Here is a 10,832-nt window from a genome sequence, read left to right as displayed (position 1 = left end):
TAGAAAATTGGCTTATTCAGTAGCTTCAAAGAGTTAAAGAAATAAAATCAAACATTAGGTCAGAGATCCTCCATGTAAGTGGACAAAAAATCTCCTATAATGTCTTACCGTTTGAAAGGTTTTTCCTGCAACTTTTCCAGAAAAGATTAGTGGAAAATGTAATTTCTCCGCTTGGTGAACGTACAAAAAATTCTGAACATAAAAAAACCTAAAGCATGATACTCCAAACATAAGCCATTGTGAACATTCTATAGTTGGATTATAAACTCACAGAAAATATCGTGCGTTAATGTCAAGATCATCAGGTGTTCAAAGTTAGTTTTGACTTTCAATGGTGCTAGACTTCCAGTTAAAAAAACTCCAGGCTATAAGGTTTGTAGGTCCACATTTTCGTGCGTTCAAAATTGCCTATTTCACATTATCGTACACTCAAAGTTTCCTATGTTCAGATTTCCGTGCTTCCATTTATGTTTCCAGATTGTGTAGTTTTAAACGCACAACGCCCTATTGTGTTTTTATTTTTGTCGAGAAATATCAAATATCTGACTGAGAATTCAGAGTGGGAAGCCTCTTTCAGATGAGAAACACAAATAAAAACGAGACTCAACACTCATGGAGTTCAAATTCAAGGAACAACAATGTTTGAAATCCCACAAAACGCAGTCAGTTGATTATGACTCATTCTCTGCGGCATAATTTCACACTATTGTGAACAAATTATTGATAGGTTTCATGATTGTTGATTTTAATCAATTGTATATGATAAACATTTTCATTCACCAAATTTTTCTCCGTGTTTCAATTCGTATTATTGATCTCAACTGCGAAGGATAAATATTCCGACATCCAATTGAACAAATTGCAAATTATTGTCCAAACGTAATTCCAAGACATAATTTGCAATTTGTTCAATTGGATGTCGGAATATTTATCCCTCGCAGTTGATTTAAATAATACGAAATGAAACACGGAAAAAAATGGTGAATGAAAATGTATATCATATACAATTGATTAAAATCATTAATCATGAAACAAAGAAAATAACTGACTTCTTGTGATGTTACCACATTGATATCGACTAAGCGAAATTAAACCTACAGGGATGCAAATTTATCATGGTCTTGAGTGCAGACAACAAGAGTTGGCTCAACCTAATAGTTCATCTTAAAATGGCATGAATGTTAATATTTTTTTAATGTGCGCGTCAGGTCCGTCAGAAAATTTATTGATCAGTCTATGCTTGATTATGTTGTTTTCTCAAGCTTTATATGAGTTCATTGGTACATTTTATTAAAAATTTAACACATTGTTTATTGAGAACTAAAGGCAGAGGTTCCAAGTTGATAAATGATCATTGCTAACTTTGGGTAAGTTGAGCTAATTGTCAAGATTTACGGTTTATGGTAGTAAAGCACTAATAAATATGCCTTTTGAAAAAAATTTGAGCAACGATTCTGTAGGATTGAATAATAGACGCAATTTAGGACAAAATAATTGTTGCATAGCCTCAAATGTTTATAACAAAAGAAATATGCCTGAGTCAAGCGCTATTCGCTTGACTAAGGGAATAAGTTTAATTCACCAATATATATGAACAAATTATATTTATATACACTCTACAGTTGTCTTTTAAGTTTTTGTTTTTATTTTACTACTGACCCAATGATCTTGCTGATTTCTTGCTCCGTTGATTGTCTCCATTCGTAGTTGATCCAAGATCCACCAAATCGTCAAAAATGATAAACCAAACAAAATTTATAAGCAAATACTTAATAGGAAATGTAGTTTAAAATTAGCAAGGAACGGAGGCTCAGGTGGTTGATTACACCGTAAAACACAAATTATATTACCCTTTTTAATGAAGTATTAATTTCATATCCCTCATTCAGTAGAAACACATATGTGCAATGTATTAAAAAGTATTTTAATTGAAATATGGGTATGTGATTCTGATTGAAATTTGTAAGCATGAACAGAATAGGAAAGGATGCTGAGGAGAGGGTTGGTAATTCCAAGTTCATGCACCATGCGGTACGTATTACCAAAAGAAAAGAAGCAGAGTTCTGACTTCAATGCTTTTGATTGGCTAAACTTAAGGCATATGGAAAAGTAGGATAAAAGGTGGACTCTGAAAAATTCAAAATCAGTTTTTTCGGACTTTTTGGAGCTTTTACAACGGACTTGGCCGTCTCTCCAGCTACCCTCTCCAGAAGACTTCAATTCAATCTTCTAGCTGGAACTCTTTTCTTCTTCCTAATCCAGTAGCCAACAGCAGAAGTGAGGTTGCCCCCTTGCAGAGGAGAAGCACAGGAACCGGGGAGAATACCAGAGGAGCGCGAGGCTCATCAGAGGCACTTGCTCCCGAGAACGTGTTTGAGCACGCGATAGGCAATCTTACCGTGGTGGTCCCAGAGAGGCTACTGTGAGGAAGAAAGAGATGATTTCCAGCTTCGGATGGCACAACCAGCAGCTGGAGCGTGAGGCGGCGCTGCAGTGGCTCCAGCGGCAGGAGGCCCCCAAGCCCAAGTACCCAGCAAGTTGTCGTCGAAGTTCTTCAACTCTTTCGACCGTTGGGCGAGACACTTCCATGCTGTCTGTCAAGCGAACGGGTGGAATGACGCTCAGTCATCAGGAATTCTGCAACATGCTTGACTGGTCCCGGCGCATACTCCCGGCGCAGTTCCTGCAACAGGAAGTAGGACACCCAGTACCAACACTCCAGATTCAACTTAATGAGTTGAAGAACAGGATCGGAGACTACCCAAACCTTCATTCAAGATTCTGCAACAAGGGGAGTCTGAGAAGATTGTGGACTTCTACTGACGAGTGAGGAAAGTTAGTGAATCGGCCAATGCAGCTCTAGCGGCAGTTGCAAGGGACTTGGCTGCGAAAGAGACCTTCATAGAAGGATTGGTGGACCCAGAGGTGATGGGGCGCCTACTGCGGGAGGAACCCGCAACGCTGAATGCAGCACAGCAGAGAGCACTAAATCTAGAAGTAGTGACCAAGTTTGAAGCTCAGAGGTACCGCCGCCGTGGTGTTGGTGTACGATATGTGGACGTTGAGGGCACAGACTTGGGAAACAGTACTGCTCTAGATTCGATTCAATAATCGCTTGTGCAGTCCCTTAAGATGCAGGAGGAAATGATGCGGGTCAAGAAGATTGGTTTTCAGGCAATGAAACCTCAGCGACCAGAAAAGAGCGAAAGGGTAAAGCAACACATTGAGTGCTATGCGTGCCATGAGAAAGGGCACTATTCTCGAAACTTCCCAAATAAGAAGGAGCATTTAAACAAGGATCGGCCGGGGCGAGAACATAATCCACCCAGGACTGCTCCGGCCAGCAATGTGTCACCCGTTTTTGACCTAAAACGACCCGGATCCTCAAAAGCAAAATCAGTGGGAGAAAGTAGCGGCCCATCGATACTAGTGAAAGCCGATATTGGTGGAGCTGAAAGAAGAGCTGTAGTGGACACCGGCAGTGGGGTAAACCTCATGTCCAAGGAGATAGCAGAACAGTACCCCGTGCCACTACAGAAGTATGACGGGACAGTGTACCAAGCGGAGGTCAAGCAGATCCGACTCCTGGGTAAAGAGACCATGCCAGTTTGCAAGGGCGGCAGTTTTTTGTGCGATGCAAACTTTCTGGTAGACCCGATGCTGCCAGTGGACATCATTCTTGGCAAAGCTTTCCTTAAGCCCCATCAATGTTTGATCGACTTCCACACGGGTCGATTATTTACCGGTACTACGGAATCGAGTGCTGTGGCATTCGATTGTGTATTCAAGTCCGAAGTGATTGCCAACACTATCGGCCACGGGCCAAGTGAGATGAGCGGCTTCGGGGGATTCTTGGGGGATTCTTGACAGCCATATGCCTAAACGCAATAGAGATAGCACCCTACGGGAGACTATCTGTGGAGATTGAGATCTCGGAGAGCGGGGTAAACCTGTATCAAGGAAACTTTCTGGTCTCGGAAATGAATTGGCCCTAGAAGTCATTACTGGCTATTCCTGCAATTTACTCGTGTGATGGCGGGGGCCATGGCAAAATAGTCATAGAAAACCATGCAGAAACATGTGTGAAGATCGAAGCGGGTGCCCTAATCGCCAAAGTTAGGAAAACTGCATGGCCAAATAACCGAGAGGAGCTAGAAGACATTAACTGGCTCTTCGAGCAATTTTACGAATTGGAGAGTCCCACCCACCCTCAGTTAGCGTACGAAAACAGTGATTATGTTTCTGAACAACGCCGCAGAATGCCAATGGTGAAACTGATGCCCTATTTGCCCGAAACAGAGAACAATTTAGTAGAAAATGACAACGCACTTGGACTCCGTTTCAAGTTATTCGGAAAACGATCAGGGGCAGTTTTTCATTGGGACAAGGGGTCCAATACATGTTATTACATTAACCCCAGGTTTCAGCAAGGAGAGAAGGTACTGTACACAGATCCTTGGCAATTGTTTTCGAACCTTCGAACCAAAGCCGAACGATACCACACAATGGAGCTCAGAATTTATGAGAAGAACCTGAAGCTCCTTGGACTAAACATTGAGATCGTACACGCTTTCATCATCAGAATATTTGGCGTTTCTGAGGTTAGATTATGGTTCATCCCTGACCAATCACTTGAAGAAGTTTTGAAGGAAGATTCAATAAAGGGAGCCCTGCAGTGTTCTCCACAATCAGCGAAGATGCTCAGTTCAACGCTGACGTAGCGTAGACGAAGTCACGGAGGCACTCCTTGAGAACGCAAAGGGGGCCAACAACCAACAGAAAGACGTAGTGGAGCAGATCTTACAAGCTACCTGCTTACAAGACCACCCCGGCTAAACTGGCAGAGATTAAGAAACAAGTGCAACAGATGCTCGATTTGGACATCACCCAACCGTCAAAAAGCGATTGGAGTGCTCCAGTGTTCTTAGTGGGAAAGAAGGATGGCACTTCACGGTTCTGTGTAGAGTTTCGCAATCTCAATGCGATCCTCAAAAAAGACGCATTTCTATTGCCATTAATTGATCAGATCTTGGATTGCTTGGAAGCTCAATTTTACAACTCCTTGGACCTAGCAGCGGGCTACTGGCAAGTACCACTCACTGAGAGTGCTAGACCGAAGACAGCCTTCTCAAGGCCAGATGGTGGCCACTAGGAGTACAAGCGGCTGCCTTTCGGATTGTGCAATGCACCTGCAACTTTCCAGCGCCTCATGAATCAATTGTTCAAAGAAGAGTTGTATGATTTTGTGACCATCTTTCTTGATGATATCCTCATCTACAGCCAGAACCTTGAAGAGCATCTCCAACATCTCCAAATTGTCATGGAGAGAATAGCGTAAGCCGGATTGAATTTGAAGCCCTCGAAATGCAAGCTGATTCAAACAGCAGTGTCCTACATTGCATATCACATTGCAGCGGATGGAATATGGCCAGATGAGGGGAAACTGAACGCCCTCTCGAAGTGGCCTAAACCCACTAATACAAGGGAGGTACGGTCATTTGTTGGCTTTCGTAGCTACTACAGACGATTTGTTAAAGACTTTGCGGGCATCTAATGAGCTTACTAAAAAGCACCAGCGATTCTATTGGAACGAGAATTGTCAGCGTTCTTTTGAAGATCTAAAGAGTAGACTCATCGGAAATCCAACTTTGAGCCATCCAACTTTTGATCGACCTTTTGTTTTGGACACTGACGCTAGTAACAACAGCATTGCGGCTGTTCTGTCGAATCTAGATAGCAATACGGAGAATCCACTTGCTCTCGCTATTCGCGTGCTGACTCGAAAAGAAGTAAACTACAGTACAACGAAAACGGAAGCGTTAGGGGTTGTTCAAGCATTAAAGTGGTCCCGCTCCTATTTGCTGGGTATCCCTTTTATGATTCGGACAGACCACCCAAGTTTGCAATGCCTCTTTCGTCAGAATGCTGACGGAATGACATACAGAATGATCGAGGTGTTCCAAGAGGTTGACTTCCAAGTAGTTCACCGGCCTGGTGAGAAACATGGCAATGCAGACGCTCTTTCTCGGCAAACAACAAGGGAACCTGAGTGGCAGAAGGGCGAAGAAGAGGCAACAACTGGATCTTGCCCGGAACCCATGAACTGGAGACGGCAATAGCTAAATTGCAAGAACAAGAGGTTTTCGTTTTGTCGATAGCGGAGCATTCGGAAGAAAACGTGGCCTGAGTGGAGCTCAAAGCTACCAGTGATGACGTCAAGGCAAAACAGAGGGAAGATTCAGCTAATGCCACGATTCTGCAAAAAGGTACGGTACCATTGAAAGACAGACAGTACAACTGCAGTACTTTTGGAGTAAACCCAATGACAAGGGAACAGGCTCAGAAGCTGGGACCTGAAGCCCTCGGGTTATGGAATATTGGGAACAATTCATGATGAAGGATGGTATACTCATACGAAAGTGGTATAACCCTGGCAAAGACGGCTATCAAGAACTTATCGTTGTACAACAAGTTGCAAAGTGCAGCGTACTAGAAACCCTGCAAGACTCCAACTGTGTCGAGACCATCAGGAACAATACCAAAAGAAAATTGCTCGTCACCCAAATCAATGAGATGGGGAAAGAATGGGAACGCATGAGTGGTTGGGGATGCAAGATAACCCGAGCGTATCGAGTTGGGCTGAAAGTTAACTTGCAGGTCGAGAATCTGCTAGGATTTATATCCGAACTACAAGGGCAAGTTCTCTTTGCACGTGCCATTGTGACCAACCTGAGATATGTGCTAAGCGATGCGCTAGTTTCTCTAACAAAAAGACTATTACCTGCCAGTTTGTTACCGCCACCACAAATTAGGGACATTGTGTCAAAGATGGAACAAACAGGATGGTTCCCCGCAATCAGCAAGAGCGAGATGTCTGCATATTACGAATTCGAACTTGTCAAAAGCGGCGAAATAACATCCAAAGGACTCCATATTGAACTCGAAATTCCATTTCATTATCCCTACGCAAAATACCAAGTCTACCGGACTGTGGCGATTCCACAACCACTGAACAGCGGAAAGACTGTAACAGTTTACGATTTTCAGAAAGAGTACTTTGTCGTCTCCCCACGGCAAGAATTCTTCGGGGAATTGGATAGATCTGAATTAGTCAAATGCCATGGCACTGACCGTCCTTGTTTCTGCAAAAATCCGTTTGCTCTAACAAGATCAGCGAAGAGCTGGTGTCTTAGCAGACTGTTTTTTGACCAAAAGACTGACGCGATGAAATTGTTCCACATAAAATAATTCTGTTGCCGGCAAAGCCGTCAGCCCAATACCTGAAGCAGTCTATGTTTCTTCTTCAGTCGGAACACAACAATTATCATCTTCTTAACGTAACAGTGGACACCCGAGCAGGCCAAATACCTGGCTGTAGAGTTTGCTTGGTGCAACCATCCTGCAATGGCCATCTAGAACTCACTAGTGGTGGTCTAATCCTTCATCCGGAACCCGAGGTGTGCAGTGTTGACACTGGAAAGATAATAAACATTCAACTACCTGGGATCCTACTTGAAATGTTTGATCACGTGGAGATCATATGAAATCGGAGATCTTTAAAGCCGTCAAATTGACACTAAACCATCTACCGGAAGAAAATATTCATGCCAAAAAACTACTTCAATTGGCAGAACCTTTCATACAGCATCAAAAGAAGCAACGTCAGGACTACAGCGAGAAACTTATGCAACATGGGTTAGTTCCCTTCAACAGTTTTGTTTTCCTCGGTATTCTGTTGGCAGTTGGTTTGGGAATTGCTTGTGGTCACTGGAAGCTGCTGGGTAGACTTCGGCTGTTTCTTGCGAATAAACACAAACAAGAGTCACCGGCAGTAGCAAGAGTCACATTCAGCAAAATTAATGAGAAGGAAGAACCTGTAGTTGAACTGCCTGCAGGGAAGCTAGACTTCTACCCAAAGATCTAATTTTATATTTGCTTGATCACTGCTATTCATGAGAATAGCAAGACTAGATGAGGGGTATGTAGGATTGTATAATAGACGCAATTTTGGACTAAATAATTGTTGTATAGCTCCAGATGTTTATAATAAAAGAAATATGCCTGAGTCAAACGCTTGATTCGCTTGACTATGGGAAAAAGCGCTTGATTCGCTTGACTATTTATTTCACCAATATATATGAACAAAGTATATTTATATACAGTCTACAATTGTCTTTTAAGTTTTGTTTTTATTTTACTACTGACCCAATGATCTTGCTGATTTCTTGCACCGTTGATTGTCTCCATTCGTAGTTGATCCAAGATCCAGCAAATCGTCAAAGTTGATAAACCAAACAAAATTTTTAAGCAAATATGAATAGGAAATGTAGTTTGAATTTAGTAACAAAAATTAGCAAGGAACCGAGGCTCAGGTGGTTGATTACAACGTAAAAAAATGTATATTACCCATTTTAATGAAGTACCAATTTCATATCCCTCATTTAGTAGAAAAACATATGTGCAATTTATTAAAAAGTAATTTACTTGAAATATGGGTATGTGATTCTGATTGAAATTTATATGCATGAACAAAACAGGAAAGAGTGCTGAGGACAGGGTTGGCAATTCCAAGTTCATGTTCCATGCGGTACGTATTACCAAAAGAAAAGAAGCAGAGTACTGACGTCAATGCTTTTGATTGGCTAAACTTAAGGCATATGGAAAAGTAGGATAAAGGAGGACTCTGAAAAATCCAAAATGAGTTGTTTCGCACTTTTTGGAGCTTCAAGAACAGACCTGGCCCTCTCTCCAGCTACCCTCTCCAGAAGACTTCAATTCAATTTTCTAGCAGCAACTCCTTTCTTCTTCTACTGCTGCTACTTATCTCTATTCCAGTAGCCAACAGCAGAAGTGAGGTTGCCCCCTTGCAGAGAAGAAGCACAGGAACCCGGGAGAATACCAGAAGAGCGCGAGGCTCAGCAGAAGTACTTGCTCCCGGGAACGTGTTTGAGCACGCGATAGGTAATCTTACAGACTCGTTAGATACCATTATTAAAAATTGTCAACATTGTGAATCAAAACAGATAAGGCAGTATTCACTTACAGCGGGGAAGAAAAAAGACCTGACAATCAAAATCGGTTTAGCACCAAAAACTCGGCAAGAAGATCAAACCTCAGACGCGCCTTCGTAAGAGGAAACCTATGTAAATATATTATTGTCTTCTTGTAGCAGCTAAATTGTGTGTGTGTAGAAATTAAATGTTGCAAAAAAAATGTGATCCCTAATGGCAACTCCAATATAGGGTTCAGGCCTTGAACTAAACTCGCTAGTATTGATGATAGATTTCAACTTAACTCCGTGCCGATGCAAAATTATTTCAGGTCGCAAAATGAAAGATGGTTTTCAAAGTTAAGTTTAAAGCAGATGCTTGACATAATCAGATTGGATAAAAATGGCAATTGTTTTAGGAAAACGACTGCCAGGTTTTTCCATTTACTGTCAATTAATCCAATTAATCATGCATCATGATCCGAGACTTTTTTACCTTGTCGTGATTTCTCTTTTTAGGAAAAAAAGAACAGGCAGAAAAACTAAACGATAAAAAAATTAAGAGAGAAGTGGCTTTGCAGGTGTTGTTTTAGTCGCTTTAAAAAGGGAATTATGTTTTATTATGGCGGCCGGGAAACTTGCGTGGATTTTTTTAAATGTAACCGACAGAATAGCTGATACAACAAATTTCGCAATTGATGAATGGCCGCTTGACATTTTTTATTCATGCAAGTATACGGCTTACAACTTTAGCACTGTGGGTTTGTTCACCTTTGAAACGAAGAAACTGGCAAAAATAAAGCCCTACACTTTTTCGATAGTTAATGCAATTTGAAGCAGCAGAAAACATGTTAACTTGTTTTGTTATTTGAAAATTAATGCCGTTGACTACTGTTATTTCAAATAGTTTTTTTGAAAGTAAGTGTTAAACTAAAACTTGTTGTCCTTCTACTGAGAGAGAGAAGACTATAATTTAATAAATAATTTTTGATTAAAAAAATCAAAAAAGACTTCACTTCCCATAGTTCTATTAGAAAAACATTTTTCTTTTAAGTTTTGAACTATATTTTTTTTACCTTACTAGTATCTCTAATTGTCTTTGAAATTTTTGAAAGCTTCTTGCAGTCTCACAAAGAAATATATCAATGAATCCCGAGATTAGGTAGAAAAGAAATGACTGAGCAGAGAAACTCAGGCTCTTTACTTCAGCTTTATATCCCTGTTTTAGGGCGTAAGAATTGGTAATACTTTCTAATTAATCTCATTTAGAGAAACTGGTATCGGCGAGTTGGTGCAATTTAAAGCAGCAACAAACATGTTGACTTGTTTTGTTACTTAAAAATTAAGGCCGTTGACTGCTGTTATTTCAAGTAGTTGTTTTTTGAAAATAAGTGCTAAACTAAAACTTGCTGTCCTTCTACTGAGAGAGAGAGAGGACTGTAATTTATTAAATAAATTTTTCAGTAATTATTTCTAAAAAGACTCCATTTCCAATATTTCTATTAAAAAAACTTTTTCTTTCAAGGTTTGAATTATAGTTTTTACCTTATTAGCATCTCTAATTGTCTTTGAAATTTTTGAAGGTTTCCTGCAGTATGACAAAAATATATAGCAATGAATCCCGAGATTAAGTAGAGAAAAAATGATTGAGCAGTGAAACTCAGGCTCTTTACCTCAGCTTTTTATCCCTGTTTTAGGGCGTAAGAATTGTTAATACTTTCTAATTAATCTCATTTAGAGATACTTGTATCGGCGACAAAAATTGCTGTAGCTAAATAACGGATGTGTGAAAAGATGCGGAGTTACAAAATAGGTAAAAAAATTTTGAGGGTTAAAGTAGTAG

The sequence above is a fragment of the Convolutriloba macropyga genome, chromosome 14 (assembly GCF_964194025.1).
Source record: "Convolutriloba macropyga chromosome 14, txConMacr16.3, whole genome shotgun sequence".
Classification (NCBI taxonomy): Eukaryota; Metazoa; Xenacoelomorpha; order Acoela; family Convolutidae; genus Convolutriloba; species Convolutriloba macropyga.
Note: the sequence above shows the minus strand (reverse complement) of the source record.